This window comes from Globicephala melas, unplaced genomic scaffold, assembly GCF_963455315.2.
Source record: "Globicephala melas unplaced genomic scaffold, mGloMel1.2 SCAFFOLD_417, whole genome shotgun sequence".
NCBI lineage: Eukaryota > Metazoa > Chordata > Mammalia > Artiodactyla > Delphinidae > Globicephala > Globicephala melas.
The window spans coordinates 66,872-84,311 of NW_027207586.1; the positions used below are offsets into that span (position 1 = coordinate 66,872).

Genomic DNA, 17,440 nt, shown 5'->3' on the forward strand with positions numbered 1-17,440 from the left:
CTACGGTCAGGGCAGGATCTGTGCAGCGCGGTTGGGGGAGCCCTGGGGTCTTGAAGGGGCTGAGGTGGGAGGGCTGCTGGGGTGTGACCGGGACAAGGGTTGGATTTCAGGGCTCACCCTGCTCCCGGCCTCCCCCCTCCCCTTCTTCCCTCAACTCTGGAGGCATCTGAAGAGATTCTTGCGGGCACTTTTCAATCGTATTTTCCACAAAGGTGAGTGGGCGCCGGCGTGGGTTCAGGGGATGTGGGCCTGTCCCCTTTCTTCTATCCCTGCCTTGATTCTCAGCCCCTCAGGAACCCAGGCCCTGACCCATCTCGCCTTTCCCCACAGACAAGCAAGCCAGCTGTGTAGGCACCCATCGCATGTGCATGCGCTGCTCCGTGGATCCCAAGAACCTGTGCTCAAGAGTTTCTTCCCACTTCTGCCATCGCCCAAGCTTCCTGCTCGGGCAGGTAAACCACCTTGACTACTGCCTGCAGCGGGGCTCGGCGGGGGCGGAGCCGGCGGCCCCCCCGCCGCGGGCGAGTAAAGGAGAAGGCGGGCGGAGCGGGAGGCAAAAAGCCTACAGCACCCGGTATTCCCAGGCGGTCTCCCATCCAAGTACTAACCAGGCCCGACCCTGCTTAGCTTCCGAGATCAGACGAGATCGGGCGCGTTCAGGGTGGTATGGCCGTAGACGGGGGCGGGGGGCCGCGGGCGGCCTCTTGAGGCCCAGTTTCGCTGGCGCTGGCGCCTTAACGCCAGCCTGGCGGCCGGCCCGCCCCGGCAGGGCCCCCTCGCCCGCCCAGGCAGGGGCAACGGAGGTTTCGGGTATCGGGCGGCGGCGGAGGGTTTGGCGACCACCTCCCAGCCCAGGGCGGCCGTGACCCAGCAAACCCTTCGGCGCTTGGCGCCCCGCCCAAGATCCCGCACGTCGCTCACAGGGACGTGGCCCCGGAGGCTTCAGGGCCCGGGGCCCGCGGTCCCTTGGGCATCGGCCCTGCCCGCCCACGCGGCCCTAGGCGCAGCCCGGCCGCAGCCCGGGCCGGCCCTCCTGCCCGACAGCAGCTGGCCCGAAGCCACTGGGAGCCACCATTGAGTCGCCACGGCCCCTCAGCCCCGGCAAGGCCACCCTTGCCCCCACACCCCCCGCCGAGCTCAGGACCCCGCCCCTGGTGGCCGGCAGGTCCGGGGAAGCGGCCCCTGCCCTCGATCCCGCTCCCGCACCCGGCCGCGGTGACACGCCAGAGGGGCGGGGTGGGGGGGGCTTTTGTCGGAGGGAGCTGTGGAGGGACACACCGGCACACAGGTGGCGGCGCCGGGGCTGGGCGCCGGTGGGGGCGGCCAGGTGCAGGTCGAGGGGCTCGCGGGCCGAAAGGACGGCAACTGGGCCCGCGGCGGAGTCTGGGTCTGGAGGGCTCTGAGCCTCCATCCGCTCTGGTGCCTCGGGTCTACCGGCCCGACGCCTGGTAGCGCGACACCCCACCGGCCCACAGACGTAGCCTCCCCAGCTGTGCTCACAGCGAGTCCAACCGCAGCCTGCATCCCTCCACGGGACACTTGGATTACTCCCGCGATCCCCACGAGGTGCGGCACCCGGCGGCCGAATGGGCTGAGATCCTGCCCTTGCGGCGCCCTGTGGCCACCTCCGCCTCCCTCACGGTACTGGCCGAGGCCTCGGACCAGCGGGCCCCGGCTCCCAGCTCAGCGCTGCTCCTCCGCCCCTCTCACCTCCTGCCCGACGTCCAGGCTACCGAGCACCCTCCACCCCCGCCCACCTTCATGCCACTCAGCCGGAACCCGGGAGGCAATGCCAACTACCAGGTGTATGACAGTCTGGTGCTGAAGCGGCAACCGCAGGAGGGCCAAGCGCGGGCCAACTCGCTGCTACCTTCCACCTCGGCCTCCAGGCCCTCTCTGCACGGGAGCCAGACTGGGAAAATGAACTTACCAGCAGCAAGTGGGGGCAGGGGCAGGGGGCGGCAGGGCATGGAGAGAGGAATAAAGAGCGCCAGAGTCCAGGAAACATTGGTGGTCTGTGGCTTGGAAGCGCCACTCCTTCTGCCAGCCTGGGTCCCTGCGCTTGGCTTCCTGCAATAAGAAGCCAGTGTCCCCTTCTTGGCCTGAGGGTCCCTTTGGTTTAGTGGCCACAGTTCTGCCAGCAGGCCCCTCCTGGTCCTATACCATGCACTAAGTACATCTGCAGCTGCAGACTCCAAACCCCTGGTCTCTGGGCACCTCCTCTGCGTCTCAGCTGTCCCTGTCCACAGAGAGCCTCATACAAGAAGTTGCTTCCAAACTGGGAGGTTCCACATCTGGGCAGGTCCAGCTCCAGGCCCAGTGAAGGGCATGAAGAAGGCTGAGGCTCTGGACTCCAGCCAGGCCTTCAGCAGGCCTCTGAGGCCAAGGTCTTCCTAGTCTCAAGAGGGGCCAAGAGACGCAATGTGTCATTTGAACAAGTGAGTCAGCGGGCGGTGAGCGAATGAATGACCGCTCGAGGGGATGTATGCCGGCCACCGGGCCCTGTTTGACTGTCCAGGCTCAGCTTACCTGACCCTGGTTACCAGGGAATGCCACTCTGGGCCCTCCTTTTCATCCCCCTCCCTCACTGTGACCTCACCACCTGCCCCATTATGACCCAGTCTGGCTCCCAGTTAAAACTGGAGGGCAGAGGGCCCAGGCAGTCCTGGGACCAACGGCCATGGGTGAGCGAAACTACTACCGAGCCGAGCCGTTCACTGGCCCCATCCCCAGGAAATGCCAGGAGCAAGGATACTCAATTCTTCTGATCCCGGTCAGCTTCATCTTGCTCAACGTGGGGATCAACATGGTGACTACGGTCAGGGCAGGATCTGTGCAGCGCGGTTGGGGGAGCCCTGGGGTCTTGAAGGGGCTGAGGTGGGAGGGCTGCTGGGGTGTGACCGGGACAAGGGTTGGATTTCAGGGCTCACCCTGCTCCCGGCCTCCCCCCTCCCCTTCTTCCCTCAACTCTGGAGGCATCTGAAGAGATTCTTGCGGGCACTTTTCAATCGTATTTTCCACAAAGGTGAGTGGGCGCCGGCGTGGGTTCAGGGGATGTGGGCCTGTCCCCTTTCTTCTATCCCTGCCTTGATTCTCAGCCCCTCAGGAACCCAGGCCCTGACCCATCTCGCCTTTCCCCACAGACAAGCAAGCCAGCTGTGTAGGCACCCATCGCATGTGCATGCGCTGCTCCGTGGATCCCAAGAACCTGTGCTCAAGAGTTTCTTCCCACTTCTGCCATCGCCCAAGCTTCCTGCTCGGGCAGGTAAACCACCTTGACTACTGCCTGCAGCGGGGCTCGGCGGGGGCGGAGCCGGCGGCCCCCCCGCCGCGGGCGAGTAAAGGAGAAGGCGGGCGGAGCGGGAGGCAAAAAGCCTACAGCACCCGGTATTCCCAGGCGGTCTCCCATCCAAGTACTAACCAGGCCCGACCCTGCTTAGCTTCCGAGATCAGACGAGATCGGGCGCGTTCAGGGTGGTATGGCCGTAGACGGGGGCGGGGGGCCGCGGGCGGCCTCTTGAGGCCCAGTTTCGCTGGCGCTGGCGCCTTAACGCCAGCCTGGCGGCCGGCCCGCCCCGGCAGGGCCCCCTCGCCCGCCCAGGCAGGGGCAACGGAGGTCTCGGGTATCGGGCGGCGGCGGAGGGTTTGGCGACCACCTCCCAGCCCAGGGCGGCCGTGACCCAGCAAACCCTTCGGCGCTTGGCGCCCCGCCCAAGATCCCGCACGTCGCTCACAGGGACGTGGCCCCGGAGGCTTCAGGGCCCGGGGCCCGCGGTCCCTTGGGCATCGGCCCTGCCCGCCCACGCGGCCCTAGGCGCAGCCCGGCCGCAGCCCGGGCCGGCCCTCCTGCCCGACAGCAGCTGGCCCGAAGCCACTGGGAGCCACCATTGAGTCGCCACGGCCCCTCAGCCCCGGCAAGGCCACCCTTGCCCCCACACCCCCCGCCGAGCTCAGGACCCCGCCCCTGGTGGCCGGCAGGCCCGGGGAAGCGGCCCCTGCCCTCGATCCCGCTCCCGCACCCGGCCGCGGTGACACGCCAGAGGGGCGGGGTGGGGGGGGGCTTTTGTCGGAGGGAGCTGTGGAGGGACACACCGGCACACAGGTGGCGGCGCCGGGGCTGGGCGCCGGTGGGGGCGGCCAGGTGCAGGTCGAGGGGCTCGCGGGCCGAAAGGACGGCAACTGGGCCCGCGGCGGAGTCTGGGTCTGGAGGGCTCTGAGCCTCCATCCGCTCTGGTGCCTCGGGTCTACCGGCCCGACGCCTGGTAGCGCGACACCCCACCGGCCCACAGACGTAGCCTCCCCAGCTGTGCTCACAGCGAGTCCAACCGCAGCCTGCATCCCTCCACGGGACACTTGGATTACTCCCGCGATCCCCACGAGGTGCGGCACCCGGCGGCCGAATGGGCTGAGATCCTGCCCTTGCGGCGCCCTGTGGCCACCTCCGCCTCCCTCACGGTACTGGCCGAGGCCTCGGACCAGCGGGCCCCGGCTCCCAGCTCAGCGCTGCTCCTCCGCCCCTCTCACCTCCTGCCCGACGTCCAGGCTACCGAGCACCCTCCACCCCCGCCCACCTTCATGCCACTCAGCCGGAACCCGGGAGGCAATGCCAACTACCAGGTGTATGACAGTCTGGTGCTGAAGCGGCAACCGCAGGAGGGCCAAGCGCGGGCCAACTCGCTGCTACCTTCCACCTCGGCCTCCAGGCCCTCTCTGCACGGGAGCCAGACTGGGAAAATGAACTTACCAGCAGCAAGTGGGGGCAGGGGCAGGGGGCGGCAGGGCATGGAGAGAGGAATAAAGAGCGCCAGAGTCCAGGAAACATTGGTGGTCTGTGGCTTGGAAGCGCCACTCCTTCTGCCAGCCTGGGTCCCTGCGCTTGGCTTCCTGCAATAAGAAGCCAGTGTCCCCTTCTTGGCCTGAGGGTCCCTTTGGTTTAGTGGCCACAGTTCTGCCAGCAGGCCCCTCCTGGTCCTATACCATGCACTAAGTACATCTGCAGCTGCAGACTCCAAACCCCTGGTCTCTGGGCACCTCTTCTGCGTCTCAGCTGTCCCTGTCCACAGAGAGCCTCATACAAGAAGTTGCTTCCAAACTGGGAGGTTCCACATCTGGGCAGGTCCAGCTCCAGGCCCAGTGAAGGGCATGAAGAAGGCTGAGGCTCTGGACTCCAGCCAGGCCTTCAGCAGGCCTCTGAGGCCAAGGTCTTCCTAGTCTCAAGAGGGGCCAAGAGACGCAATGTGTCATTTGAACAAGTGAGTCAGCGGGCGGTGAGCGAATGAATGACCGCTCGAGGGGATGTATGCCGGCCACCAGGCCCTGTTTGACTGTCCAGGCTCAGCTTACCTGACCCTGGTTACCAGGGAATGCCACTCTGGGCCCTCCTTTTCATCCCCCTCCCTCACTGTGACCTCACCACCTGCCCCATTATGACCCAGTCTGGCTCCCAGTTAAAACTGGAGGGCAGAGGGCCCAGGCAGTCCTGGGACCAACGGCCATGGGTGAGCGAAACTACTACCGAGCCGAGCCGTTCACTGGCCCCATCCCCAGGAAATGCCAGGAGCAAGGATACTCAATTCTTCTGATCCCGGTCAGCTTCATCTTGCTCAACGTGGGGATCAACATGGTGACTACGGTCAGGGCAGGATCTGTGCAGCGCGGTTGGGGGAGCCCTGGGGTCTTGAAGGGGCTGAGGTGGGAGGGCTGCTGGGGTGTGACCGGGACAAGGGTTGGATTTCAGGGCTCACCCTGCTCCCGGCCTCCCCCCTCCCCTTCTTCCCTCAACTCTGGAGGCATCTGAAGAGATTCTTGCGGGCACTTTTCAATCGTATTTTCCACAAAGGTGAGTGGGCGCCGGCGTGGGTTCAGGGGATGTGGGCCTGTCCCCTTTCTTCTATCCCTGCCTTGATTCTCAGCCCCTCAGGAACCCAGGCCCTGACCCATCTCGCCTTTCCCCACAGACAAGCAAGCCAGCTGTGTAGGCACCCATCGCATGTGCATGCGCTGCTCCGTGGATCCCAAGAACCTGTGCTCAAGAGTTTCTTCCCACTTCTGCCATCGCCCAAGCTTCCTGCTCGGGCAGGTAAACCCACCTTGACTACTGCCTGCAGCGGGGCTCGGCGGGGGCGGAGCCGGCGGCCCCCCCGCCGCGGGCGAGTAAAGGAGAAGGCGGGCGGAGCGGGAGGCAAAAAGCCTACAGCACCCGGTATTCCCAGGCGGTCTCCCATCCAAGTACTAACCAGGCCCGACCCTGCTTAGCTTCCGAGATCAGACGAGATCGGGCGCGTTCAGGGTGGTATGGCCGTAGACGGGGGCGGGGCGCCGCGGGCGGCCTCTTGAGGCCCAGTTTCGCTGGCGCTGGCGCCTTAACGCCAGCCTGGCGGCCGGCCCGCCCCGGCAGGGCCCCCTCGCCCGCCCAGGCAGGGGCAACGGAGGTCTCGGGTATCGGGCGGCGGCGGAGGGTTTGGCGACCACCTCCCAGCCCAGGGCGGCCGTGACCCAGCAAACCCTTCGGCGCTTGGCGCCCCGCCCAAGATCCCGCACGTCGCTCACAGGGACGTGGCCCCGGAGGCTTCAGGGCCCGGGGCCCGCGGTCCCTTGGGCATCGGCCCTGCCCGCCCACGCGGCCCTAGGCGCAGCCCGGCCGCAGCCCGGGCCGGCCCTCCTGCCCGACAGCAGCTGGCCCGAAGCCACTGGGAGCCACCATTGAGTCGCCACGGCCCCTCAGCCCCGGCAAGGCCACCCTTGCCCCCACACCCCCCGCCGAGCTCAGGACCCCGCCCCTGGTGGCCGGCAGGCCCGGGGAAGCGGCCCCTGCCCTCGATCCCGCTCCCGCACCCGGCCGCGGTGACACGCCAGAGGGGCGGGGTGGGGGGGGGCTTTTGTCGGAGGGAGCTGTGGAGGGACACACCGGCACACAGGTGGCGGCGCCGGGGCTGGGCGCCGGTGGGGGCGGCCAGGTGCAGGTCGAGGGGCTCGCGGGCCGAAAGGACGGCAACTGGGCCCGCGGCGGAGTCTGGGTCCGGGCCAGCCACCCCGGGAGCGTCTGGGGTGCGCCTGCCTTCCAGGGCCGCCTTCTGGCCGCCTGGCCGGCCGGGCCGGCGGGGAGCGACCCCGCCGGCGCGCGCCGTGGTGGGAGGGGCCTGAGGAGGTGGGGCCTGCAGCGGGGCCCGGCGGGGGCGGAGCCGGCGGCCCCCGCCGCGGGCGAGTAAAGGAGAAGGCGGGCGGAGCGGGAGGCAAAAAGCCTACAGCACCCGGTATTCCCAGGCGGTCTCCCATCCAAGTACTAACCAGGCCCGACCCTGCTTAGCTTCCGAGATCAGACGAGATCGGGCGCGTTCAGGGTGGTATGGCCGTAGACGGGGGCGGGGGGCCGCGGGCGGCCTCTTGAGGCCCAGTTTCGCTGGCGCTGGCGCCTTAACGCCAGCCTGGCGGCCGGCCCGCCCCGGCAGGGCCCCCTCGCCCGCCCAGGCAGGGGCAACGGAGGTCTCGGGTATCGGGCGGCGGCGGAGGGTTTGGCGACCACCTCCCAGCCCAGGGCGGCCGTGACCCAGCAAACCCTTCGGCGCTTGGCGCCCCGCCCAAGATCCCGCACGTCGCTCACAGGGACGTGGCCCCGGAGGCTTCAGGGCCCGGGGCCCGCGGTCCCTTGGGCATCGGCCCTGCCCGCCCACGCGGCCCTAGGCGCAGCCCGGCCGCAGCCCGGGCCGGCCCTCCTGCCCGACAGCAGCTGGCCCGAAGCCACTGGGAGCCACCATTGAGTCGCCACGGCCCCTCAGCCCCGGCAAGGCCACCCTTGCCCCCACACCCCCCGCCGAGCTCAGGACCCCGCCCCTGGTGGCCGGCAGGCCCGGGGAAGCGGCCCCTGCCCTCGATCCCGCTCCCGCACCCGGCCGCGGTGACACGCCAGAGGGGCGGGGTGGGGGGGGGCTTTTGTCGGAGGGAGCTGTGGAGGGACACACCGGCACACAGGTGGCGGCGCCGGGGCTGGGCGCCGGTGGGGGCGGCCAGGTGCAGGTCGAGGGGCTCGCGGGCCGAAAGGACGGCAACTGGGCCCGCGGCGGAGTCTGGGTCCGGGCCAGCCACCCCGGGAGCGTCTGGGGTGCGCCTGCCTTCCAGGGCCGCCTTCTGGCCGCCTGGCCGGCCGGGCCGGCGGGGAGCGACCCCGCCGGCGCGCGCCGTGGTGGGAGGGGCCTGAGGAGGTGGGGCCTGCAGCGGGGCCCGTCGGGGGCGGAGCCGGCGGCCCCCGCCGCGGGCGAGTAAAGGAGAAGGCGGGCGGAGCGGGAGGCAAAAAGCCTACAGCACCCGGTATTCCCAGGCGGTCTCCCATCCAAGTACTAACCAGGCCCGACCCTGCTTAGCTTCCGAGATCAGACGAGATCGGGCGCGTTCAGGGTGGTATGGCCGTAGACGGGGGCGGGGGGCCGCGGGCGGCCTCTTGAGGCCCAGTTTCGCTGGCGCTGGCGCCTTAACGCCAGCCTGGCGGCCGGCCCGCCCCGGCAGGGCCCCCTCGCCCGCCCAGGCAGGGGCAACGGAGGTCTCGGGTATCGGGCGGCGGCGGAGGGTTTGGCGACCACCTCCCAGCCCAGGGCGGCCGTGACCCAGCAAACCCTTCGGCGCTTGACGCCCCGCCCAAGATCCCGCACGTCGCTCACAGGGACGTGGCCCCGGAGGCTTCAGGGCCCGGGGCCCGCGGTCCCTTGGGCATCGGCCCTGCCCGCCCACGCGGCCCTAGGCGCAGCCCGGCCGCAGCCCGGGCCGGCCCTCCTGCCCGACAGCAGCTGGCCCGAAGCCACCGGGAGCCACCATTGAGTCGCCACGGCCCCTCAGCCCCGGCAAGGCCACCCTTGCCCCCACACCCCCCGCCGAGCTCAGGACCCCGCCCCTGGTGGCCGGCAGGCCCGGGGAAGCGGCCCCTGCCCTCGATCCCGCTCCCGCACCCGGCCGCGGTGACACGCCAGAGGGGCGGGGTGGGGGGTCTTTTGTCGGAGGGAGCTGTGGAGGGACACACCGGCACACAGGTGGCGGAGCCGGGGCTGGGCGCCGGTGGGGGCGGCCAGGTGCAGGTCGAGGGGCTCGCGGGCCGAAAGGACGGCAACTGGGCCCGCGGCGGAGTCTGGGTCCGGGCCAGCCACCCCGGGAGCGTCTGGGGTGCGCCTGCCTTCCAGGGCCGCCTTCTGGCCGCCTGGCCGGCCGGGCCGGCGGGGAGCGACCCCGCCGGCGCGCGCCGTGGTGGGAGGGGCCTGAGGAGGTGGGGCCTGCAGCGGGGCCCGGCGGAGGCGGAGCCGGCGGCCCCCGCCGCGGGCGAGTAAAGGAGAAGGCGGGCGGAGCGGGAGGCAAAAAGCCTACAGCACCCGGTATTCCCAGGCGGTCTCCCATCCAAGTACTAACCAGGCCCGACCCTGCTTAGCTTCCGAGATCAGACGAGATCGGGCGCGTTCAGGGTGGTATGGCCGTAGACGGGGGCGGGGGGCCGCGGGCGGCCTCTTGAGGCCCAGTTTCGCTGGCGCTGGCGCCTTAACGCCAGCCTGGCGGCCGGCCCGCCCCGGCAGGGCCCCCTCGCCCGCCCAGGCAGGGGCAACGGAGGTCTCGGGTATCGGGCGGCGGCGGAGGGTTTGGCGACCACCTCCCAGCCCAGGGCGGCCGTGACCCAGCAAACCCTTCGGCGCTTGGCGCCCCGCCCAAGATCCCGCACGTCGCTCACAGGGACGTGGCCCCGGAGGCTTCAGGGCCCGGGGCCCGCGGTCCCTTGGGCATCGGCCCTGCCCGCCCACGCGGCCCTAGGCGCAGCCCGGCCGCAGCCCGGGCCGGCCCTCCTGCCCGACAGCAGCTGGCCCGAAGCCACCGGGAGCCACCATTGAGTCGCCACGGCCCCTCAGCCCCGGCAAGGCCACCCTTGCCCCCACACCCCCCGCCGACTCAGGACCCCGCCCCTGGTGGCCGGCAGGCCCGGGGAAGCGGCCCCTGCCCTCGATCCCGCTCCCGCACCCGGCCGCGGTGACACGCCAGAGGGGCGGGGTGGGGGTGGGGCTTTTGTCGGAGGGAGCTGTGGAGGGACACACCGGCACACAGGTGGCGGCGCCGGGGCTGGGCGCCGGTGGGGGCGGCCAGGTGCAGGTCGAGGGGCTCGCGGGCCGAAAGGACGGCAACTGGGCCCATGGCGGAGTCTGGGTCTGGAGGGCTCTGAGCCTCCATCCGCTCTGGTGCCTCGGGTCTACCGGCCCGACGCCTGGTAGCGCGACACCCCACCGGCCCACAGACGTAGCCTCCCCAGCTGTGCTCACAGCGAGTCCAACCGCAGCCTGCATCCCTCCACGGGACACTTGGATTACTCCCGCGATCCCCACGAGGTGCGGCACCCGGCGGCCGAATGGGCTGAGATCCTGCCCTTGCGGCGCCCTGTGGCCACCTCCGCCTCCCTCCCGGTACTGGCCGAGGCCTCGGACCAGCGGGCCCCGGCTCCCAGCTCAGCGCTGCTCCTCCGCCCCTCTCACCTCCTGCCCGACGTCCAGGCTACCGAGCACCCTCCACCCCCGCCCACCTTCATGCCACTCAGCCGGAACCCGGGAGGCAATGCCAACTACCAGGTGTATGACAGTCTGGTGCTGAAGCGGCAACCGCAGGAGGGCCAAGCGCGGGCCAACTCGCTGCTACCTTCCACCTCGGCCTCCAGGCCCTCTCTGCACGGGAGCCAGACTGGGAAAATGAACTTACCAGCAGCAAGTGGGGGCAGGGGCAGGGGGCGGCAGGGCATGGAGAGAGGAATAAAGAGCGCCAGAGTCCAGGAAACATTGGTGGTCTGTGGCTTGGAAGCGCCACTCCTTCTGCCAGCCTGGGTCCCTGCGCTTGGCTTCCTGCAATAAGAAGCCAGTGTCCCCTTCTTGGCCTGAGGGTCCCTTTGGTTTAGTGGCCACAGTTCTGCCAGCAGGCCCCTCCTGGTCCTATACCATGCACTAAGTACATCTGCAGCTGCAGACTCCAAACCCCTGGTCTCTGGGCACCTCCTCTGTGTCTCAGCTGTCCCTGTCCACAGAGAGCCTCATACAAGAAGTTGCTTCCAAACTGGGAGGTTCCACATCTGGGCAGGTCCAGCTCCAGGCCCAGTGAAGGGCATGAAGAAGGCTGAGGCTCTGGACTCCAGCCAGGCCTTCAGCAGGCCTCTGAGGCCAAGGTCTTCCTAGTCTCAAGAGGGGCCAAGAGACGCAATGTGTCATTTGAACAAGTGAGTCAGCGGGCGGTGAGCGAATGAATGACCGCTCGAGGGGATGTATGCCGGCCACCGGGCCCTGTTTGACTGTCCAGGCTCAGCTTACCTGACCCTGGTTACCAGGGAATGCCACTCTGGGCCCTCCTTTTCATCCCCCTCCCTCACTGTGACCTCACCACCTGCCCCATTATGACCCAGTCTGGCTCCCAGTTAAAACTGGAGGGCAGAGGGCCCAGGCAGTCCTGGGACCAACGGCCATGGGTGAGCGAAACTACTACCGAGCCGAGCCGTTCACTGGCCCCATCCCCAGGAAATGCCAGGAGCAAGGATACTCAATTCTTCTGATCCCGGTCAGCTTCATCTTGCTCAACGTGGGGATCAACATGGTGACTACGGTCAGGGCAGGATCTGTGCAGCGCGGTTGGGGGAGCCCTGGGGTCTTGAAGGGGCTGAGGTGGGAGGGCTGCTGGGGTGTGACCGGGACAAGGGTTGGATTTCAGGGCTCACCCTGCTCCCGGCCTCCCCCCTCCCCTTCTTCCCTCAACTCTGGAGGCATCTGAAGAGATTCTTGCGGGCACTTTTCAATCGTATTTTCCACAAAGGTGAGTGGGCGCCGGCGTGGGTTCAGGGGATGTGGGCCTGTCCCCTTTCTTCTATCCCTGCCTTGATTCTCAGCCCCTCAGGAACCCAGGCCCTGACCCATCTCGCCTTTCCCCACAGACAAGCAAGCCAGCTGTGTAGGCACCCATCGCATGTGCATGCGCTGCTCCGTGGATCCCAAGAACCTGTGCTCAAGAGTTTCTTCCCACTTCTGCCATCGCCCAAGCTTCCTGCTCGGGCAGGTAAACCCACCTTGACTACTGCCTGCAGCGGGGCTCGGCGGGGGCGGAGCCGGCGGCCCCCCCGCCGCGGGCGAGTAAAGGAGAAGGCGGGCGGAGCGGGAGGCAAAAAGCCTACAGCACCCGGTATTCCCAGGCGGTCTCCCATCCAAGTACTAACCAGGCCCGACCCTGCTTAGCTTCCGAGATCAGACGAGATCGGGCGCGTTCAGGGTGGTATGGCCGTAGACGGGGGCGGGGGGCCGCGGGCGGCCTCTTGAGGCCCAGTTTCGCTGGCGCTGGCGCCTTAACACCAGCCTGGCGGCCGGCCCGCCCCGGCAGGGCCCCCTCGCCCGCCCAGGCAGGGGCAACGGAGGTCTCGGGTATCGGGCGGCGGCGGAGGGTTTGGCGACCACCTCCCAGCCCAGGGCGGCCGTGACCCAGCAAACCCTTCGGCGCTTGGCGCCCCGCCCAAGATCCCGCACGTCGCTCACAGGGACGTGGCCCCGGAGGCTTCAGGGCCCGGGGCCCGCGGTCCCTTGGGCATCGGCCCTGCCCGCCCACGCGGCCCTAGGCGCAGCCCGGCCGCAGCCCGGGCCGGCCCTCCTGCCCGACAGCAGCTGGCCCGAAGCCACTGGGAGCCACCATTGAGTCGCCACGGCCCCTCAGCCCCGGCAAGGCCACCCTTGCCCCCACACCCCCCGCCGAGCTCAGGACCCCGCCCCTGGTGGCCGGCAGGCCCGGGGAAGCGGCCCCTGCCCTCGATCCCGCTCCCGCACCCGGCCGCGGTGACACGCCAGAGGGGCGGGGTGGGGGGTCTTTTGTCGGAGGGAGCTGTGGAGGGACACACCGGCACACAGGTGGCGGAGCCGGGGCTGGGCGCCGGTGGGGGCGGCCAGGTGCAGGTCGAGGGGCTCGCGGGCCGAAAGGACGGCAACTGGGCCCGCGGCGGAGTCTGGGTCCGGGCCAGCCACCCCGGGAGCGTCTGGGGTGCGCCTGCCTTCCAGGGCCGCCTTCTGGCCGCCTGGCCGGCCGGGCCGGCGGGGAGCGACCCCGCCGGCGCGCGCCGTGGTGGGAGGGGCCTGAGGAGGTGGGGCCTGCAGCGGGGCCCGGCGGAGGCGGAGCCGGCGGCCCCCGCCGCGGGCGAGTAAAGGAGAAGGCGGGCGGAGCGGGAGGCAAAAAGCCTACAGCACCCGGTATTCCCAGGCGGTCTCCCATCCAAGTACTAACCAGGCCCGACCCTGCTTAGCTTCCGAGATCAGACGAGATCGGGCGCGTTCAGGGTGGTATGGCCGTAGACGGGGGCGGGGGGCCGCGGGCGGCCTCTTGAGGCCCAGTTTCGCTGGCGCTGGCGCCTTAACGCCAGCCTGGCGGCCGGCCCGCCCCGGCAGGGCCCCCTCGCCCGCCCAGGCAGGGGCAACGGAGGTCTCGGGTATCGGGCGGCGGCGGAGGGTTTGGCGACCACCTCCCAGCCCAGGGCGGCCGTGACCCAGCAAACCCTTCGGCGCTTGGCGCCCCGCCCAAGATCCCGCACGTCGCTCACAGGGACGTGGCCCCGGAGGCTTCAGGGCCCGGGGCCCGCGGTCCCTTGGGCATCGGCCCTGCCCGCCCACGCGGCCCTAGGCGCAGCCCGGCCGCAGCCCGGGCCGGCCCTCCTGCCCGACAGCAGCTGGCCCGAAGCCACCGGGAGCCACCATTGAGTCGCCACGGCCCCTCAGCCCCGGCAAGGCCACCCTTGCCCCCACACCCCCCGCCGACTCAGGACCCCGCCCCTGGTGGCCGGCAGGCCCGGGGAAGCGGCCCCTGCCCTCGATCCCGCTCCCGCACCCGGCCGCGGTGACACGCCAGAGGGGCGGGGTGGGGGTGGGGCTTTTGTCGGAGGGAGCTGTGGAGGGACACACCGGCACACAGGTGGCGGCGCCGGGGCTGGGCGCCGGTGGGGGCGGCCAGGTGCAGGTCGAGGGGCTCGCGGGCCGAAAGGACGGCAACTGGGCCCATGGCGGAGTCTGGGTCTGGAGGGCTCTGAGCCTCCATCCGCTCTGGTGCCTCGGGTCTACCGGCCCGACGCCTGGTAGCGCGACACCCCACCGGCCCACAGACGTAGCCTCCCCAGCTGTGCTCACAGCGAGTCCAACCGCAGCCTGCATCCCTCCACGGGACACTTGGATTACTCCCGCGATCCCCACGAGGTGCGGCACCCGGCGGCCGAATGGGCTGAGATCCTGCCCTTGCGGCGCCCTGTGGCCACCTCCGCCTCCCTCCCGGTACTGGCCGAGGCCTCGGACCAGCGGGCCCCGGCTCCCAGCTCAGCGCTGCTCCTCCGCCCCTCTCACCTCCTGCCCGACGTCCAGGCTACCGAGCACCCTCCACCCCCGCCCACCTTCATGCCACTCAGCCGGAACCCGGGAGGCAATGCCAACTACCAGGTGTATGACAGTCTGGTGCTGAAGCGGCAACCGCAGGAGGGCCAAGCGCGGGCCAACTCGCTGCTACCTTCCACCTCGGCCTCCAGGCCCTCTCTGCACGGGAGCCAGACTGGGAAAATGAACTTACCAGCAGCAAGTGGGGGCAGGGGCAGGGGGCGGCAGGGCATGGAGAAAGGAATAAAGAGCGCCAGAGTCCAGGAAACATTGGTGGTCTGTGGCTTGGAAGCGCCACTCCTTCTGCCAGCCTGGGTCCCTGCGCTTGGCTTCCTGCAATAAGAAGCCAGTGTCCCCTTCTTGGCCTGAGGGTCCCTTTGGTTTAGTGGCCACAGTTCTGCCAGCAGGCCCCTCCTGGTCCTATACCATGCACTAAGTACATCTGCAGCTGCAGACTCCAAACCCCTGGTCTCTGGGCACCTCCTCTGTGTCTCAGCTGTCCCTGTCCACAGAGAGCCTCATACAAGAAGTTGCTTCCAAACTGGGAGGTTCCACATCTGGGCAGGTCCAGCTCCAGGCCCAGTGAAGGGCATGAAGAAGGCTGAGGCTCTGGACTCCAGCCAGGCCTTCAGCAGGCCTCTGAGGCCAAGGTCTTCCTAGTCTCAAGAGGGGCCAAGAGACGCAATGTGTCATTTGAACAAGTGAGTCAGCGGGCGGTGAGCGAATGAATGACCGCTCGAGGGGATGTATGCCGGCCACCGGGCCCTGTTTGACTGTCCAGGCTCAGCTTACCTGACCCTGGTTACCAGGGAATGCCACTCTGGGCCCTCCTTTTCATCCCCCTCCCTCACTGTGACCTCACCACCTGCCCCATTATGACCCAGTCTGGCTCCCAGTTAAAACTGGAGGGCAGAGGGCCCAGGCAGTCCTGGGACCAACGGCCATGGGTGAGCGAAACTACTACCGAGCCGAGCCGTTCACTGGCCCCATCCCCAGGAAATGCCAGGAGCAAGGATACTCAATTCTTCTGATCCCGGTCAGCTTCATCTTGCTCAACGTGGGGATCAACATGGTGACTACGGTCAGGGCAGGATCTGTGCAGCGCGGTTGGGGGAGCCCTGGGGTCTTGAAGGGGCTGAGGTGGGAGGGCTGCTGGGGTGTGACCGGGACAAGGGTTGGATTTCAGGGCTCACCCTGCTCCCGGCCTCCCCCCTCCCCTTCTTCCCTCAACTCTGGAGGCATCTGAAGAGATTCTTGCGGGCACTTTTCAATCGTATTTTCCACAAAGGTGAGTGGGCGCCGGCGTGGGTTCAGGGGATGTGGGCCTGTCCCCTTTCTTCTATCCCTGCCTTGATTCTCAGCCCCTCAGGAACCCAGGCCCTGACCCATCTCGCCTTTCCCCACAGACAAGCAAGCCAGCTGTGTAGGCACCCATCGCATGTGCATGCGCTGCTCCGTGGATCCCAAGAACCTGTGCTCAAGAGTTTCTTCCCACTTCTGCCATCGCCCAAGCTTCCTGCTCGGGCAGGTAAACCCACCTTGACTACTGCCTGCAGCGGGGCTCGGCGGGGGCGGAGCCGGCGGCCCCCCCGCCGCGGGCGAGTAAAGGAGAAGGCGGGCGGAGCGGGAGGCAAAAAGCCTACAGCACCCGGTATTCCCAGGCGGTCTCCCATCCAAGTACTAACCAGGCCCGACCCTGCTTAGCTTCCGAGATCAGACGAGATCGGGCGCGTTCAGGGTGGTATGGCCGTAGACGGGGGCGGGGGGCCGCGGGCGGCCTCTTGAGGCCCAGTTTCGCTGGCGCTGGCGCCTTAACACCAGCCTGGCGGCCGGCCCGCCCCGGCAGGGCCCCCTCGCCCGCCCAGGCAGGGGCAACGGAGGTCTCGGGTATCGGGCGGCGGCGGAGGGTTTGGCGACCACCTCCCAGCCCAGGGCGGCCGTGACCCAGCAAACCCTTCGGCGCTTGGCGCCCCGCCCAAGATCCCGCACGTCGCTCACAGGGACGTGGCCCCGGAGGCTTCAGGGCCCGGGGCCCGCGGTCCCTTGGGCATCGGCCCTGCCCGCCCACGCGGCCCTAGGCGCAGCCCGGCCGCAGCCCGGGCCGGCCCTCCTGCCCGACAGCAGCTGGCCCGAAGCCACTGGGAGCCACCATTGAGTCGCCACGGCCCCTCAGCCCCGGCAAGGCCACCCTTGCCCCCACACCCCCCGCCGAGCTCAGGACCCCGCCCCTGGTGGCCGGCAGGCCCGGGGAAGCGGCCCCTGCCCTCGATCCCGCTCCCGCACCCGGCCGCGGTGACACGCCAGAGGGGCGGGGTGGGGGGGGCTTTTGTCGGAGGGAGCTGTGGAGGGACACACCGGCACACAGGTGGCGGCGCCGGGGCTGGGCGCCGGTGGGGGCGGCCAGGTGCAGGTCGAGGGGCTCGCGGGCCGAAAGGACGGCAACTGGGCCCGCGGCGGAGTCTGGGTCCGGGCCAGCCACCCCGGGAGCGTCTGGGGTGCGCCTGCCTTCCAGGGCCGCCTTCTGGCCGCCTGGCCGGCCGGGCCGGCGGGGAGCGACCCCGCCGGCGCGCGCCGTGGTGGGAGGGGCCTGAGGAGGTGGGGCCTGCAGCGGGGCCCGGCGGGGGCGGAGCCGGCGGCCCCCGCCGCGGGCGAGTAAAGGAGAAGGCGGGCGGAGCGGGAGGCAAAAAGCCTACAGCACCCGGTATTCCCAGGCGGTCTCCCATCCAAGTACTAACCAGGCCCGACCCTGCTTAGCTTCCGAGATCAGACGAGATCGGGCGCGTTCAGGGTGGTATGGCCGTAGACGGGGGCGGGGGGCCGCGGGCGGCCTCTTGAGGCCCAGTTTCGCTGGCGCTGGCGCCTTAACGCCAGCCTGGCGGCCGGCCCGCCCCGGCAGGGCCCCCTCGCCCGCCCAGGCAGGGGCAACGGAGGTCTCGGGTATCGGGCGGCGGCGGAGGGTTTGGCGACCACCTCCCAGCCCAGGGCGGCCGTGACCCAGCAAACCCTTCGGCGCTTGGCGCCCCGCCCAAGATCCCGCACGTCGCTCACAGGGACGTGGC

The 17,440-nt window shown here is 69.4% G+C and overlaps 10 non-coding genes across 10 annotated transcripts; all 10 read right to left on the minus strand.

The window, feature by feature from the left end:
- Positions 1 to 559: 559 nt before the first annotated feature.
- On the minus strand, positions 560 to 678 carry LOC132596068 (5S ribosomal RNA). The gene has a single exon (XR_009562173.1). It is a non-coding gene; the product is annotated as a 5S ribosomal RNA (ribosomal RNA).
- Positions 679 to 3,372: 2,694 nt separating this feature from the next.
- On the minus strand, positions 3,373 to 3,491 carry LOC132596069 (5S ribosomal RNA). The gene has a single exon (XR_009562174.1). It is a non-coding gene; the product is annotated as a 5S ribosomal RNA (ribosomal RNA).
- Positions 3,492 to 6,187: 2,696 nt separating this feature from the next.
- LOC132596071 (5S ribosomal RNA) lies at positions 6,188 to 6,306 on the minus strand. Its single transcript, XR_009562176.1, has one exon. It is a non-coding gene; the product is annotated as a 5S ribosomal RNA (ribosomal RNA).
- A 932-nt stretch (positions 6,307 to 7,238) lies between these two features.
- LOC132596072 (5S ribosomal RNA) lies at positions 7,239 to 7,357 on the minus strand. Its single transcript, XR_009562177.1, has one exon. It is a non-coding gene; the product is annotated as a 5S ribosomal RNA (ribosomal RNA).
- A 932-nt stretch (positions 7,358 to 8,289) lies between these two features.
- On the minus strand, positions 8,290 to 8,408 carry LOC132596073 (5S ribosomal RNA). The gene has a single exon (XR_009562178.1). It is a non-coding gene; the product is annotated as a 5S ribosomal RNA (ribosomal RNA).
- Positions 8,409 to 9,338: 930 nt separating this feature from the next.
- On the minus strand, positions 9,339 to 9,457 carry LOC132596074 (5S ribosomal RNA). Its single transcript, XR_009562179.1, has one exon. It is a non-coding gene; the product is annotated as a 5S ribosomal RNA (ribosomal RNA).
- A 2,696-nt stretch (positions 9,458 to 12,153) lies between these two features.
- LOC132596075 (5S ribosomal RNA) lies at positions 12,154 to 12,272 on the minus strand. The gene has a single exon (XR_009562180.1). It is a non-coding gene; the product is annotated as a 5S ribosomal RNA (ribosomal RNA).
- Positions 12,273 to 13,202: 930 nt separating this feature from the next.
- On the minus strand, positions 13,203 to 13,321 carry LOC132596076 (5S ribosomal RNA). Its single transcript, XR_009562181.1, has one exon. It is a non-coding gene; the product is annotated as a 5S ribosomal RNA (ribosomal RNA).
- Positions 13,322 to 16,017: 2,696 nt separating this feature from the next.
- Positions 16,018 to 16,136, minus strand: LOC132596077 (5S ribosomal RNA). Its single transcript, XR_009562182.1, has one exon. It is a non-coding gene; the product is annotated as a 5S ribosomal RNA (ribosomal RNA).
- Positions 16,137 to 17,067: 931 nt separating this feature from the next.
- Positions 17,068 to 17,186, minus strand: LOC132596078 (5S ribosomal RNA). The gene has a single exon (XR_009562183.1). It is a non-coding gene; the product is annotated as a 5S ribosomal RNA (ribosomal RNA).
- Between the last annotated feature and the right edge of the window lie 254 nt (positions 17,187 to 17,440).